Genomic DNA, 16,569 nt, shown 5'->3' with positions numbered 1-16,569 from the left:
CGACTGGGGATCCCGGCGTTCCCAGGCCAGGTTGGAGATATAATCCCTCCACCTAGTCCTGGGTCTTCCCGAGGCCTCCTCCCAGCTGGACGGGCCTGGAACACCTCCCTAGGGAGGCGCCCAGGGGCATCCTTACCAGATGCCCGAACCACCTCAACTGGCTCCTTTCGACGCAGCGAGCAGCGGCTCTCTCCGAGCTCCCTCACGGATGACTGAGCTTCTCACCCTATCTCTAAAGGAGACGCCAGCCACCCTCCTGAGGAAACCCATTTCGACTGTTTGTACCCAGGATCTCGTTCTTTCGGTCATGACCCAGCCTTCATGACCATAGGTGAGGGTAGGAATGAAAACTGACCGGTAGATCGAGAGCTTTGCAACGGTGCGATAAATTGAATGTAATACCGCACCCGCTGCGCCGATTCTCCGACCAATCTCCCGCTCCATTGTCCCCTCACTCGCGAACAAAACCCCAAGGTACTTGAACTCCTTCACTTGGGGTAAGGACTCATTCCCTACCTGGAGAAGGCATTCCATCGGTTTCCTGCTGAGAACCATGGCCTCCGATTTAGAGGTGCTGATCCTCATCCCAACCGCTTCACACTCGGCTGTAAACCGATCCAGTGAGTGCTGAAGGTCACAGGCCGATGATGCCATCAGGACCACATCATCTGCAAAGAGCAGCGATGAGATCCCCAGCCCACCGAACTGCAACCCCTCCCCACCCCGACTACGCCTCGATATCCTGTCCATAAATATTACAAACAGGATTGGTGACAAAGCGCAGCCCTGGCGGAGGCCAACCCTCACCTGAAACAAGTCCGACTTACTGCCGAGAACCCGGACACAGCTCTCACTTTGGTCATACAGAGATTGGATGGCCCTGAGTAGAGACCCCCTCACCCCATACTCCCGCAGCACCTCCCACAGTATCTCCCGGGGGACCCGGTCATACGCCTTCTCCAAATCCACAAAACACATGTAGACCAGTTGGGCATACTCCCAGGCTCCCTCCAGGATCCTTGCAAGAGTGAAGAGCTGGTCCGTTGTTCCACGAATCCAGATCAGATGAAACGATTATGAAATCGATCATTGACCTTCGGCCTAGGGTGCTCTGGTACCAGGTACACTTATGAGCATCCCTATGTTCTAACATGGTGTTCGTTATAGACAATCCATGACTAGCACAGAAGTCCAACAACAAACAACCACTCTGGTTTAGATCAGGGAGGCCGTTCCTCCCAATCACGCCTCTCCAGGTGTCTCCATCATTGCCCACGTGTGCGTTGAAGTCCCCAGCAGAACAATGGAGTCCCCACTGGGCCCCATGCAGGACTCCACTCAAGGTCTCCAAGAAGGCCGAATACTCCGAATTCCTGTTTGGTGCATATGCACAAACAACAGTCAGAGTTTTCCCCCCCACAACCCGCAGGCGTAGGGAGGCGACCCTCTCGTCCACCGGGATAAACTCCAACGTAGCGGCGCTCAGCCGGGGGCTTGTGAGTATCCCCACACCCGCCCGGCGCCTCACACCCTGGGCAACTCCGGAGAAGAAAAGAGTCCAACCCCTATCCAGGAGAATAATGTGGAATATAATGGTTTAATATTTGTAGTTAATTTTAAGATTATGCTTAATGGGATTGCTGGCTTCAATTTGGATGACAAAGCAGCCAGCTGCGGCGCCAGGGAGGGGCTAGAGGGTGCTGTAGCTACCCCTTGTTTTGCCATAGCACCCCCTTAGCACCCCCAAGAAATTGCTGTGGTTGATTTATAAATAAATAAAAAATCGTTAATATGTAAAGAGTATAATTTATATTTGAACAATGAATAAATACTTACCGTAAAACAAACCGATTATTTTTAGGCTAAAAAACACAGGTGATCGTATTCGGCCAAAGGGTGCAGCACCGCAGCACACATTGAACTTTTGACCTTACTTCCGCAGTAACGTATTCACAAAGAAGAAGAAGAGATCAGTATTTGGAGCCGAGTGAGTCTAACGCAAGTAATGGATAGTCACCCTGCTGTACATGATATCAGACCAGGGTCACCCTGCTGTACATGACATTAGACCAGGGGTCACCCTGCTGTACATGACATTAGACCAGGGGTCACCCTGCTGTACATGACATTAGACCAGGGGTCACCCTGCTGTACATGACATTAGACCAGGGTCACCCCTGCACGTGACATTAGACCAGGGGTCACCCTGCTGTACATGACATTAGACCAGGGGTCACCCTGCTGTACATGACATTAGACCAGGGGTCACCCTGCTGTACATGACATTAGACCAGGGGTCACCCTGCTGTACATGACATCAGACCAGGGGTCACCCTGCTGTACATTGTTATGGAAGTTTCCTTTGCAGCAGGGGGGGAAAATTTCAGAGTTTAGTAAATTGAAACAAATAAGACAGACTGAGACTAAACAGGTTTTCGTATTTTATTAAAAACATATATATATTTGCAAATAGGATCAACATGATTTCACAAAAGGCCTCAGCCCAGTGTGGAGTCAGTTTCTCAAATGAGTGAACAGAACACCAGGCTTATATACATCTTCAGAGTGACAACACACACACTTGGATTATTATGACGCTACAATTTTGACAGGCAATCTGATACACATGAAGACAATCAGATGAATACAAGAGACATCTTGGAGTCATGTCACCTCCTCCTCCCTGTATGACTTTCACCCCCATGTTACATCTTAACTGGCATGGGAAAACTAAAGATAGTTTTAGGGTGACCTTGTACCTTTATCGGTTCAGGCTAACAGCTCACATAATGTTCCAGACTGGACGTCTCACAAAGTTAGAATCAAAATCTACATGTGGAAAATGAGATAAACTCCTTCAGCATTTGTGAGAGCAGTAAAGTAGAAATAAAACATAAAAATATAAGGAATTGTGCTTAAATGTAATTTTCCCATTACATTCCATCCTTTTGATTACAACCTAATCACAATACACAAATTACTTTAATGATTACATATATTTTTTGCAGATAGCGTCTTCCATGTCTTCTATTGTCAGAGGTTGCTAGCACTTGACAAATCGTTGGAAACAATCTTTACCATTGTTTCGGGTGTGTGTGTGTGTGTGTGTGTGTGTGTGTGTGTGTGTGTGTGTGGTCCCCTTCTTGGCTGTTTTGAGCCTCTGTAAGACGGAGCATTTATACACACTGCTTTTCAAAGTTTGATTTATGTCATCATTGATTAAAAAATATTGCCTAAATGGGGTTAGTCAATTAAACAAGGTTCATACAGATAGTTATAGTAAACATTTTCTGTTACCACCAATATTCCATTAAAAATATGTACTTAAGGTACAATAAAAACAGCAATATCGAAAAGTCCAACCATCTTTTGAAACTGGAAACGATCAAAGCAGTTTTTCTGTCAATCAATTAATTGATTTAGCAACTAATCATTTCAGTTGGACTTGTAGGCCTATATATTGGTCGGGCAGTTTGATGACAATAAAACATATTTCATAAACATATGTTTTGTGTACAAAAATCCTAATTCTTTTTAACCCAAAAATGTCAGATTACAAATAGCATCTGTAAGCATTTGACAAAATTCTGATACTAACTTTTTTGTCTTTGAAATCCAAATTAGTTATTCCTAAAAATGACATAATTTGTCTTTGAAATCAAAAACCAACTGTTTGTTTATCACCTATATGACATAAGAAAGATTTTATTTAACCCCCAGTGGGGAAATTCCCTCAGATAAAAGCAAGAAGTAGGTCAAATATAATTGACTTCCGTTTGAAAGTAAAAAGTTAAATTTACCTCCTATACAATCCATCAATAGGAAACCTATTATCCTAATTCAAAAGTAGTTTTAGCTCTCTGGTACCAGCAGGAACTGGCCTCCTGAAAGGCAACTTCTTGTTTTTTCTAAACTTTTAGGCATTTGAGTCAATTCCAGTTTTGATGTTGGTGTGCTGAAAGCTCAGAGACACAAGGCCTTGTGTCAGACTCGTCCTCGCTGGACACGCCTGCTGTAACCTGAGCCAGTCATCCAGTGCACTTCTCTCTAAAGCTCTTGTTTCCTCTGAGCTTTTCCTGACTGAATTGTTATCCCTTCTATTTATAAAGTATACTAGTATATTATATATTATTATCTTTATGGTATAAAAGTATTATCTTTTACTGTTTATAAGAGTTATCTTTAACTTATATTATATTTTACTTTTCGTGTAAACATATAAATATAAGAGTAAATATTAAATGAATATGTGTATTTCATTGTCTCAGTACATTACTCATAATGTACATCATTAAGCAGTCACATCAACATTAAACATTTTCATTTAGATATTTAGTCTTAATCATATCTCCAAGTTGTTGATACATTTAATCATCATGGTTTCAAACCCCATCTCAGCATTCACACAAAAATAGTTTACAGATGTTTATGTCAGACTTTACCTAAAGCCAAAGTTATTTCTATCAAACTTTCATCAATCAAATTCAGATTCGAACAATGAAACGTACTTTAAACATTTCCTGACACATCAACTGAATACTTATCTTAAAAGTAAAAATAAGTACTTCTAATTATCTTCTCCTAATAATGCTTGTATTTTCAGAATGTGAGTCTGTGTGCTACTTAACTTCACAATGCGTCAGATGTGTCAGAGCAGAACAGTCTCTCGCCCCCCCCCCTCCTTCTCTCAGTCCGTCTGCTGGTCCGAACCTCCAGACAGTTTTTACTGGTCCTGCAGCTGGAGGGGGAGCGAGATGGACCCGACTGACACAAATGAGGCGCCGCGTGGCACAAAACAGAACTCCAACAACCATTATTTGTTCTTTTATCAATATTATCACTTGGAAAAGTGTCTACTTATTTTAATGAATATCAATAATTATAAAACTGCATTTCTTTCCCTCATGCTGGTTTAACTCAATAAAATCCATACAAATTGTGCTAAAAAGGAAACACTGCTTTTGTAATTGTTCTCTTTTAGATTACTTTTAAGGGTTGTGTTTCAGTAAATAGTGAAAGTCAATCAAAACAAAACTAAATTTTCTTTAGAATAGTTTTTAAATTAAGAAAATTATGTGAACACCCCATTCATTAAACACCCAAATTATTATTGCTACTATATCCCTTCTATTTGAGGCATGACAAGCTCATGACTCAAAACAACGCAGCACATATAAATAATCTGTTCAGTGGTTTAGCCATTAACACTGTCCTGTGTTACACAGCAAAACCTGAATAAAAGCAACACAAAATTCAATAAATCATTTCTTTTAAAAGAAAACCATTCACCAAAGTCTTTTCAACGTCAACATCAATTAATTTAGTTTTAACCTATTTGTGATATAGCAAATCAAGTGAGAGTACAATATTAAATTAACTGTTTTTAGGTTGAAATCTCACCTGTATTGGTTTCAATATAACCAATAAAATAAGTATTAAACAAAAATGATGTTGTTTATTTTCTTTTTATCTTTAGTTTGCAACCCAAAGTTATACTAACCGTTGTCTTGTAGTTCTAAAAATCATTACAAATTAAAGTTTTTAGGCCTATAGAACAAACCTAAGTACTTCCGATTGACCTCTATTTATCCAATTTGTTACCTGATATGGGAAACATATCACATTCTTATAATTCATGACAAACTATATCAAAATCATTGCTGAACTCTACATGCACAACTCCTGTTTCTCTCTTATCTCTGAGTGTGTGTGTGTGTTGCTATGGCCTTGCTGCTCTGTAAGCTTAGTCTACAGTGAGGGTTAACCAATCACCTCACTGAGTGGCTCTGCTGCTCTCATTGTGGTTGTTAGCATGTCATCAGGAATTTTTGCCTTTTACATAATACATAATACGTTACCAGTTGGTCCTCACACAGTGGTGTGTCTGCTGGGTATCCTCTTCACCCAAGTCCAATGTGTGGAGGTGCTGTAAACAAAATCTCAAAAGGGTGACAGGTCAAGTCGCTTGCGCGTGCACATTCTATACCTCAGTACAATAAGCAGAGCTTTTGTCAAATGTAGGCATGTTGCATTTTGAATGCAAACCACTATACTTGAGATTTTGGTAGGAATTCACCATTTTGGAATTATTTCAGTAAGTAGGGCTTTGGCTCCTACACTAGCTGACAGTAGTCTTGATCCAAAAAGAAATCATTTGTGAACCAATGTTGCTTCACCATTGTGAAACAACTGTTTTTCCCTCAATTGTATTTCCATCATCCTAATCATACTTTTTACACCTGGTTTTAACCCATGTGTCAACTTTGCAAAATTTAGGAAAGAAAAAGCTGGATAGCTTTCTGTTAGGAAGAATGAGCTCTACTGCTTGTACTGAGAGATGAGATGGCAGAGGTCCAGGGGTCACCCTGCTGTACATGACATTAGACCAGGGGTCACCCTGCTGTACATGACATCAGACCAGGGGTCACCCTGCTGTACATGACATCAGACCAGGGGTCACCCTGCTGTACATGACATCAGACCAGGGGTCACCCTGCTGTACATGACATTAGACCAGGGGTCACCCTGCTGTACATGACATTAGACCAGGGGTCACCCTGCTGTACATGACATTAGACCAGGGGTCACCCTGCTGTACATGACATCAGACCAGGGGTCACCCTGCTGTACATGACATTAGACCAGGGGTCACCCTGCTGTACGTGACATTAGACCAGGGTCACCCTGCTGTACGTGACATTAGACCAGGGGTCACCCTGCTGTACATGACATCAGACCGGGGGTCACCCTGCTGTACGTGACATTAGACCAGGGGTCACCCTGCTGTACATGACATCAGACCAGGGTCACCCTGCTGTACGTGACATTAGACCAGGGGTCACCCTGCTGTACATGACATCAGACCAGGGGTCACCCTGCTGTACATGAGATTATAACAGGGGTCACCCTGCTGTACATGACATCAGACAAGGGGTCACCCTGCTGTACATGACATCAGACCAGGGGTCACCCTGCTGTACATGACATCAGACCAGTGTCACCCTGCTGTACATGACATTAGACCAGGGGTCACCCTGCTGTACATGACATCAGACCAGGGGTCACCCTGCTGTACATGACATTAGACCAGGGGTCACCCTGCTGTACATGACATCAGACCAGGGGTCACCCTGCTGTACATGACATCAGACCAGGGGTCACCCTGCTGTACATGACATTAGACCAGGGTCACCCTGCTGTACGTGACATTAGACCAGGGGTCACCCTGCTGTACGTGACATTAGACCAGGGGTCACCCTGCTGTACGTGACATCAGACCAGGGTCACCCTGCTGTACATGACATTAGACCAGGGGTCACCCTGCTGTACGTGACATTAGACCAGGGTCACCCTGCTGTACGTGACATTAGACCAGGGGTCACCCTGCTGTAGCCTACATGACATTAGACCAGGGGTCACCCTGCTGTACGTGACATTAGACCAGGGTCACCCTGCTGTACGTGACATCAGACCAGGGTCACCCTGCTGTACATTACATTAGACCAGGGTCACCCTGCTGTACGTGACATTAGACCAGGGGTCACCCTGCTGTACATGACATTAGACCGGGGGTCACCCTGCTGTACGTGACATTAGACCAGGGGTCTCCCTGCTGTACATGACATTAGACCAGGGGTCACCCTGCTGTACGTGACATTAGACCAGGGTCACCCTGCTGTACGTGACATTAGACCAGGGGTCACCCTGCTGTAGCCTACATGACATTAGACCAGGGGTCACCCTGCTGTACATGACATTAGACCGGGGGTCACCCTGCTGTACATGACATTAGACCGGGGGTCACCCTGCTGTACATGACATTAGACCAGGGGTCTCCCTGCTGTACATGACATTAGACCAGGGGTCACCCTGCTGTACATGACATTAGACCAGGGGTCACCCTGCTGTACATGACATCAGACCAGGGGATCAGCCAGGCCACAGTGGGTGAGTCAGCTGATAGGGGCCCATGCAAGAACTTGACTCTTATCTCTGTCTTGTAGAAGAACATTACAGTAAACGTGTTTTACAGAAATGTGAATAAATGGATCACCGAATCTAAAGTTATACAGAACACTGGACATCGGTTTTTATCCCAGAAAACGTGTTCGCCCTCTGTGGCTTATTTAGATCTATTAAGTCACTACAGATATGACTACAGTATTTTGACCATACGTGCAAGTGTGAAAACTGTGAGGATACATGCACGTGTGTGTTTATGTGTGTGTTGGCTATGTGTGGTGTCTTTGGCCTGCTGCATTAATCTTCTAAACCAATGTATGAGAGCTGCAGTAATGATTGTTTGAACCCGGCTTGTTGGCTGGTATTTGAAATATGTTTGGTGGGCTAATCAGAGTTCTGTGGTGCTGTTGTATCGGCAACTTTAAATCAATCTCTCTCGTTCGCTCGTTTAGTAAACCGCGGCGGAGGTGGGTGTGTATTTGCGTGAGTGTGTGTAACGTTCAACTGACACAGAAAAAAAGGAATAGAAAAGGAAAGGAGGAAAGGAAGAAAGGAGGTGAGGAGAGGAGTAGCGAAAGAAGAGAGGAAGAGGAGAGGAGAAGGGAGGTGTTATTTGTCAGCTAACATGATGTCATGATGGACTAACTGACAAACTGACTGACTCTGATAACTGACCTCAGGCCTCAACACAAGACAAGGCTCTGGCGCACCTTTGATAGTCCTTCTCCTAGCTCAAAGACCCTAACTCCTATCGCTTAATGTTTAATACTGTGAGAGATATAACACCCTGCTGATCATCCTGTGCAAGAATGGTGTGTGTTGTGTAAGAAATGTGAGGACAGTAGCTGTCGAAAAAGGGCCTGTTGTCTTCTTCTCCTGGTGTTTCTGGTATGATTTAGTACGCTTGTAGAGCAGATATAACAGCCTGCTGTGGTGTCCGGTGTAACCAGTTTCATTGATCATAGTGGAAGCTTAGTGTTGGAACATCCACTCTGCATTTGTTACGCATGCAATGTAGCAAGCCTGTTACAGTCAGGTCTGTGTGTTGCTATGGTTGTTGTACTCAAACCAACTAGTAAACAGTTTGCAGGGCTGTGGACCCGGTAGAGATGCATGCCCCCCCAAAAAAGGAGACACACAGATACTTTTAAACATTATCAAAGACTTGGATATCAACAGGTTTTAGGATATGCACAAACATCGCAATGCTGACCTTTTACAGAAGATGGTTGATGGAATGAAAGAGGGAGGATGTGCTTACATGGTCCAACAAGTCCGCCATCGGTGGAAAACTTAAAAAAACAATATTCAATACTATTTTGCAAGGCTGCATGTAAACAGCCTACTCGGAAGATTGTCTTTTTTAGAATAAGTGCAAAAACTGTAATATCATGTGCATATAAACGTAGTCAGTGTATTTAACAGAAATACATTTACTCAGCCCAGGATATTTAATACTAATCATTTCAGTAGTCATCCTCTTGTAAACCTACAATTACAGTTATTTTATTTTATATTTGACCTTTATAAATCAATGGTGTCCTGGCCAAGAAGGCAGCACAATAACACGTTGATAATATACATACATACAATAAAATACAAATAAAACAGAGTAAACATATCCACCTTAACGAAATCCTAGGTGCAGTGACTACTGTTTAAATGGGTTAGCAGTATTTTTCCACAGATATTGAGACACACCTACTGTACTGGGAAATATAAGCAATAGGCTATAGATGCCCCAATGATAACATCATTTCTGCAGAACAAATATTTGAATAGATTCCAGTTTTACTTGGTAGCTGCTGAAACATGTCTTGCACCAATGATAAAACAGTCACACATAACTAAATCAGGTAGGCATTGATGCATTTAACAGAAAGACCTTTACTCATAACAGGAAGTTTAATTAATAGTTTAGGCAGCTTTCATAACATAAAACCACTATAACTACAACTTAATATGAAGCATATATAATATTAATGGTCTGAATTAGGGATACACCGATTGATTGACCGCTGATTATTACTGGTCGATATTTCCTATAAATGCATGATCGGGTGCTCTGCATTATTCTCTTCTGGCTGCATGCCGGTGTCTGGTTACCTGTTCATGTAAAGTCAAGTCCTCCCGTGGCTGCATCCCACCCACCTTATTAGCCTGGAGCCACACGTGGTTGCTCAGACCATCTGAAAATCGGAAAATGGATTCAAAGTATGATTTGTGATTTCTTACTTGACATACAAGGAAAAAGACCTGCTTTAATGAAACCCATGCTGTTAGCTTCTTATGAGCCTGAAGGTGCTTCAGGGCTTCAGGCTCATTAGAAGGCTTCAGGGGAGGCTGATGACCTGACGTGCTGACGTGTAAGGTGAGCGTATTGTGTCACTTCCGGTGTTCCCGTGTTACAAACACTAGTTTGCTGCTCCGGCAAAAACTTACTGAACTCTGCTTTATTGTTCAAATTAGCGGCTATTGGTCTGGATTGCATTTGAATTACAATTGTTCTACTCAAGCACTTATACTTAGCTTCACTTACAGCAACTGCCTCGCTGATCTCACAATTGTTAAAACGCTGTTAGCTACTTTAGTCCGAGGGAAGCGTAGCGTTAGAGGGAAGCGTAGCGTCAGAGGGAAGCGTAGCGTTAGAGGGAAGCGTAGCGTCAGAGGGAAGCGTAGCGTTAGCATAGCGTTAGATCTAGACCAGATAGTGCACATGATGACGGTAGCTCTAAACCGGAGCGTCTTCGCCTCTCTAACAGTTTCTCCCTACTCAGTGATACACCCGCTGAGAAGCCAGCTCTGGTTATTGGGAGCTCTATACTGCGATATGTGAAGCCAGCTCTGGTTATTGGGAGCTCTATACTGCGATATGTGAAGCCAGCTCTGGTTATTGGGAGCTCTATACTGCGATATGTGAAGCCAGCTCTGGTTATTGGGAGCTCTATACTGCGATATGTGAAGCCAGCTCTGGTTATTGGGAGCTCTATACTGCGATACGTGAAGCCAGCTCTGGTTATTGGGAGCTCTATACTGCGATATGTGAAGCCAGCTCTGGTTATTGGGAGCTCTATACTGCGATATGTGAAGCCAGCTCTGGTTATTGGGAGCTCTATACTGCGATATGTGAAGCCAGCTCTGGTTATTGGGAGCTCTATACTGCGATATGTGAAGCCAGCTCTGGTTATTGGGAGCTCTATACTGCGATATGTGAAGCCAGCTCTGGTTATTGGGAGCTCTATACTCGCGATATGTGAGCCGGCGGCCCCGGGCGTCTACAGTACCCACGGTCATATGTGTCCCGGGGCCAGAGCGGGCGATATAGAAACCCATCTAGAGCTGCTGGCTAAAAAGAAGCGTAAATACAGTAAGATCATACTTCACGTAGGGGGTAATGGTCGTAAATCGGAGATCACTAAAATTAATGTTGAGTCACTTTGTGCATACGCAAAGACAATGTCGGACTCAGTAGTTTTCTCTGGACCCCTGCCAAACCTGACCTATGATAAAATGTACAGCCGTACGTCATCCTTCCACCGCTGGTTGTCGGGGAGGTGCCCAGCTAACGATGTGGGCTATGTGAATAACTGGGGGGTGTTCTGGGGAAAGCCTGGTCTGATGGAGAGAGACGGCATTCATCCCACCTGGGACGGAGCCGCTCTCATATCAAAAAATCTGACCGAGTTTATCAGACATAAACCATGACAACCCAAGTTTGATATTAGTAATCAGAGCTGCAGTACTACGCGCCCCCCTGTGCTTCCGTTGGAGCAGTCACCCACTCATAGTCTAATAACATAGTCTGTTCCCAAACAACAGATGCGCTATACTTAACAACCTAATTGGAATTAAAAGGACTGCAACGATAGAACAAAATAGGAAAATTAGATGTGGACTATTAAATATTAGATCTCTGTCTTCTAAAGCAGTATTGGTAAACGAGTTGATATCAGATAACAACATTGATTTATTTTGTCTTACTGAAACCTGGCTGGGCCATGAAGACTATGTTAGTCTAAATGAAGCCACTCCTCCCAGTCATATTAATACTCAAATTCCTAGAGGCTCAGGCCGAGGAGGGGGAGTTGCAGCCATCTTTGATTCAAGCCTGTTAATTACTCCTAAACCTAAACTAAATTCTAACTCGTTTGAGAGTCTTGTTCTTAATCTTCAACATCCAAAATGGAAAACATTACAGCCAATTATATTCGTTGTTATTTACAGGGCTCCAGGTTCGTATTCTGAATTTTTATCTGAATTCTCAGAGTCTTTATCATGTGTAGTCCTAAAATCAGACAAAGTACTTATTGTAGGTCATTTTAATATCCATGTAGACGTTGACAATGATAGCCTTAGTACTGCTTTTAACTCATCATTGGATTAAATCGGCATCAGTCAGTGTGTGCACAAGGCGACGCACTGTTTTAACCACACCCTCGACCTTTTGCTGGTATATGGAATTGAAATTGAGGATTTAGTAATATTTCCGCAGAATACGGTATTATAAGACCATTTTTTAATTACTTTCGAATTCTTACTACCTGACTATACTAACTTAGATAAAAGCTTCTACACCAGATGCCTATCTGACAGTGCTATAGCTAAATTTAAGGAAGATATTCCAACAGCATTTGACTCTATGTCATGCCTTAACATAACAGAGGACCTTTATGTTAACCTCAGTCCCTCTCAAATTGATACATTTGTAGACGGTGCTACAACTTGCCTACGGACGACCTTAGACTGTGTTGCTGCCCTAAAAAAGAAGATGATGAAGCAAAGGAAACTAGCACCTTGGTATAACTCCCAAACTCACAAATTAAAACAAATCTCTCGAAACCTTAAAAGTAAATGGTGTTCCACCAAACTGGAAGAATCTCGTATGGATTGGCAAGTCTCAAAACCTATAGGAAGAACCTTAGAAATGCCAGATCAGACTACTACTCATCACTAATAGAAGAAAATAAGAACAACCCAAGGTTTCTTTTCAGCACTGTAGCCAGGCTGACAGATAGCCACAGCTCTACTGAGCCATCTATTGCTCTAACTCTGAGTAGTGATGACTTCATGACCTTCTTTAACCTGTTAACATCCACCTCTTTTGCCTGATTTTCGCCTATTTCTCGTTCCCAAAGGGAAACGCTTATAACATAAGAACTGTAAGGCCAAAATACATGTTTGAGGCATCATTTGAAACCTAATTTCTTCTACTTTATATACATGTGCTTGATTAGCATGTGATTAAAAGAGAACATACACTACAGCAGTTCAAACATGGTTCAAAATAGTTATTTTACACTTTATTATTACACTTCTTGCTGCTTCCTGCTGAACCCTGCTGCTTCCTGCTACTTCCTGCTCAACCCTGCTGCTTCCTGCTGAACCCTGCTGAACCCTGCTACTTCCTGCTGAACCCTGCTGCACCCTGCTGCTTCCTGCTGAACCCTACTGTTTCCTGCTACTTCCTGCTGAACCCTGCAGCTTCCTGCTGCTTCCTGCTGAATCCTGCTGCTTCCTGCTTCTTCCTGCTACTTCTTGCTGAACCCTGCTGCTTCCTGCTGAACCCTGCTGCTTCCTGCTGAACCCTGCTGCTTCCTGCTACTTCCTGCTCAACCCTGCTGCTTCCTGCTGAACCCTGCTGAACCCTGCTACTTCCTGCTGAACCCTGCTGCACCCTGCTGCTTCCTGCTGAACCCTGCAGCTTCCTGCTGCTTCCTGCTGAATCCTGTTGCTTCCTGCTTCTTCCTGCTACTTCCTGCTGAACCCTGCTGCTTCCTGCTGAACCCTGCAGCTTCCTGCTGCTTCCTGCTGAACCCTTCTGCTTCCTGCTGCTTCCTGCTGAACCCTGCTGCTTCCTGCTGCTTTCTGCTGCTTCCTGCTGACCCTGCTGTTTCCTGCTGAACCCTGCTGCTTCGTGCTTAACCCAGCTGCTTCCTGCTGAACCCTGCTGAACCCTGCTGTTTCCTGCTGCTTCCTGCTGAACCCTGCTGCTTCCTGCTGAACCTTGCTGCTTCCTGCTGAACCCTGCTGCTTCCTGCTACTTCCTGTTGAACCCTGCTGCTTCCTGCTGAACCCTGCAGCTTCCTGCCGAACCCTGCTGCTTCCTGCTGCTTCCTGCTGAACCCTTCTGCTTCCTGCTGTACCCTGCTGTTTCCTGCTGAACCCTACTGCTTCCTGCTGAACCCAGCTGCTTCCTGCTGAACCCTGCTGCTTCCTGCTGCTTCCTGCTGAACCCTGCTGCATCCTGCTGCTTCCTGCTGAACCCTGCTGCTTCCTGATGAACCCTGCTGCTTCCTGCTGAACCCTGCTGCTTCTTGCTGCTTCCTGCTGAACCCTGCTGCTTCCTGCAACTTCCTGCTGAACCCTGCTGCTTCCTGCTGAACCCTGCTGCTTCCTGCTGAATCCTGCTGCTTCCTGCTACTTCCTGCTGAACCCTGCTGCTTCCTGCTGACCCTGCTGCTTCCTGCTGAACCCTGCTGAACCCTGCAGCTTCCTGCTGCTTCCTGCTGAACCCTGCTGCTTCCTGCTGAACCCAGCTGCTTCCTGCTGAACCCTGCTGAACCCTGCTGTTTCCTGCTGCTTCCTGCTGAACCCTGCTGCTTCCTGCTGAGCCGTGCTGCTTCCTGCTGAACCCTGCTGCTTCCTGCTACTTCCTGGTGAACCCTGATGCTTCCTGCTGAACCCTGCAGCTTCCTGCCGAACCCTGCTGCTTCCTGCTGAACCCTGCTGCTTCCTGCTGAACCCTGCTGCTTCCTGCTGAACCCTACTGCTTCCTGCTAAACCCAGCTGCTTCCTGCTGAACCCTGCTGAACCCTGCTGCTTCCTGCTGAACCCTGCTCCTTCCTGCTGAACCCTGCCACTTCCTGCTGAATCCTGCTGCTTCCTGCTGAACCCTGCTGCTTCCTGCTGCTTCCTGCTGAACCCTGCTGCATCCTGCTTAACCCTGCTGCTTCATGCTGAACCCTGCTGCTTCCTGCTGAACCCTGCTGCTTCCTGCTGAACCCTGCTGAACCCTGCTACTTCCTGCTGAACCCTGCTGCTTCCTGCTGCTTCCTGCTGCTTCCTGCTGAACCCTGCTACTTCCTGCTGAACTCTGCTACTTCCTGCTGAACCCTGCTACTTCCTGCTGAACCCTGCTGCTTCCTGCTGCTTCCTGCTGCTTCCTGCTGAACCCTGCTGCTTCCTGCTGAACCCTGCTGCCCCCTGCTGCTTCCTGCTGCTTCCTGCTGCTTCCTGCTGAACCCTGCTGCTTCCTGCTGACCCTGCTGCTTCCTGCTGCTTCCTGCTGAACAGACAAAAACCCTGGACCAGTTAAATTAAATGTCTTAACATTCTCTGGCACCTTTTCCTACCTTCTTCCTCAAGGTGTAGCTGTCATTCATACCAGGAAACCAGTTACCTTTCTCTCCAGGCATTGAGTCAACACGTTTGAAGAAACTGTAAGTTGATTTTTTGAAATCCTTTTTTACATCTGAATATCCTTTCAGACGCTGTTACAGTTTAGTTCAGCTGACATTAATTATTTAGCTTTTCATTTAATGCCTGTGTGTGTGTGTGTGTGTGTGTGTGTGTGTGTGTGTGTGTGTGTGTGTTGTGTGCGTGTGTTGTGTGTGTGTTTGTGTAGTTACTGTGTCATCTTTTCTTTATTCTTGTCTGGGTGGGTGGTGATGACAAAGTATATTCATGTGTTGATTTATGTTTTGTATTTTGTTATGAAATGAAAAATAAAATGTTTTGTTTGTTTTATATGTAAATAGATGAAGTGGAGATTACATTACAACAGGAAATGTTCTTTTGGAAAAGACAGTTCACCTCAGAGAACAACAACACGCCTGAACTGTCACATAAGTTATGAGATTTCCTTATACCTGAGAGGGGAAAGATGTGCAGTACCTGTTGTCCCAACACAAACAGAGACAACTGTCACATAAGTTATGAAATTTCCTCATACCTGAGAGGGGAAAGATGTGCAGTACCTGTTGTCCCAACACAAACAAAGACACTTAAAAAGGTGTGTGTGTGTATAGTTGCAATTTTATGTCTTGTTTATTCTTGTTGATTATCTTGTGTATTCCTATTTCTAGTTCTGCCTTGTTTTAATGTGTGTGCTGATTTTAAAGTAAAGCACTTCAACCACAAAACAATTGACTTTGACATTAAGCAAAACAAATCCTAATGTAAAAGTCTGTGCTAGCTGCTAGTGAAAGCTAACGCTATACCTGCTATAGAAACCGCCTCAGTATTGTGTTTCATAATATAAAAAAGTATATTTTTTAATTTAAAAATTTTTTTTTTCAAAGTTAATGTTTCTCTATTTTGGTATGTCATCATTTACAGTATCCTGCATCGGAAGAAAGTATGAAAACATCTTAAAGTGTGAAAACATCTTAAAGTGTGAAAACAACAACATCTTAACTTCCTGTTTTGGGGTTTTCAGCATTTGTCTTTGACCATCAGTAACGTGTGTATTTAAATCAGGATCAGTGGGTGTAACACCTGAACCTGTAGCTTTTCAGAGACAACCCCTCTCTGTGGGAGGATATAAGACTGCAGATTATTTAATTTCTCTGTCTGAACATTCTTCAGATTTGCATCGAGTTCTGCTCT

This window comes from Perca flavescens, chromosome 6 (genome assembly GCF_004354835.1).
Source record: "Perca flavescens isolate YP-PL-M2 chromosome 6, PFLA_1.0, whole genome shotgun sequence".
Lineage (NCBI taxonomy): Eukaryota > Metazoa > Chordata > Actinopteri > Perciformes > Percidae > Perca > Perca flavescens.
This window is presented reverse-complemented; position numbering follows the sequence as displayed.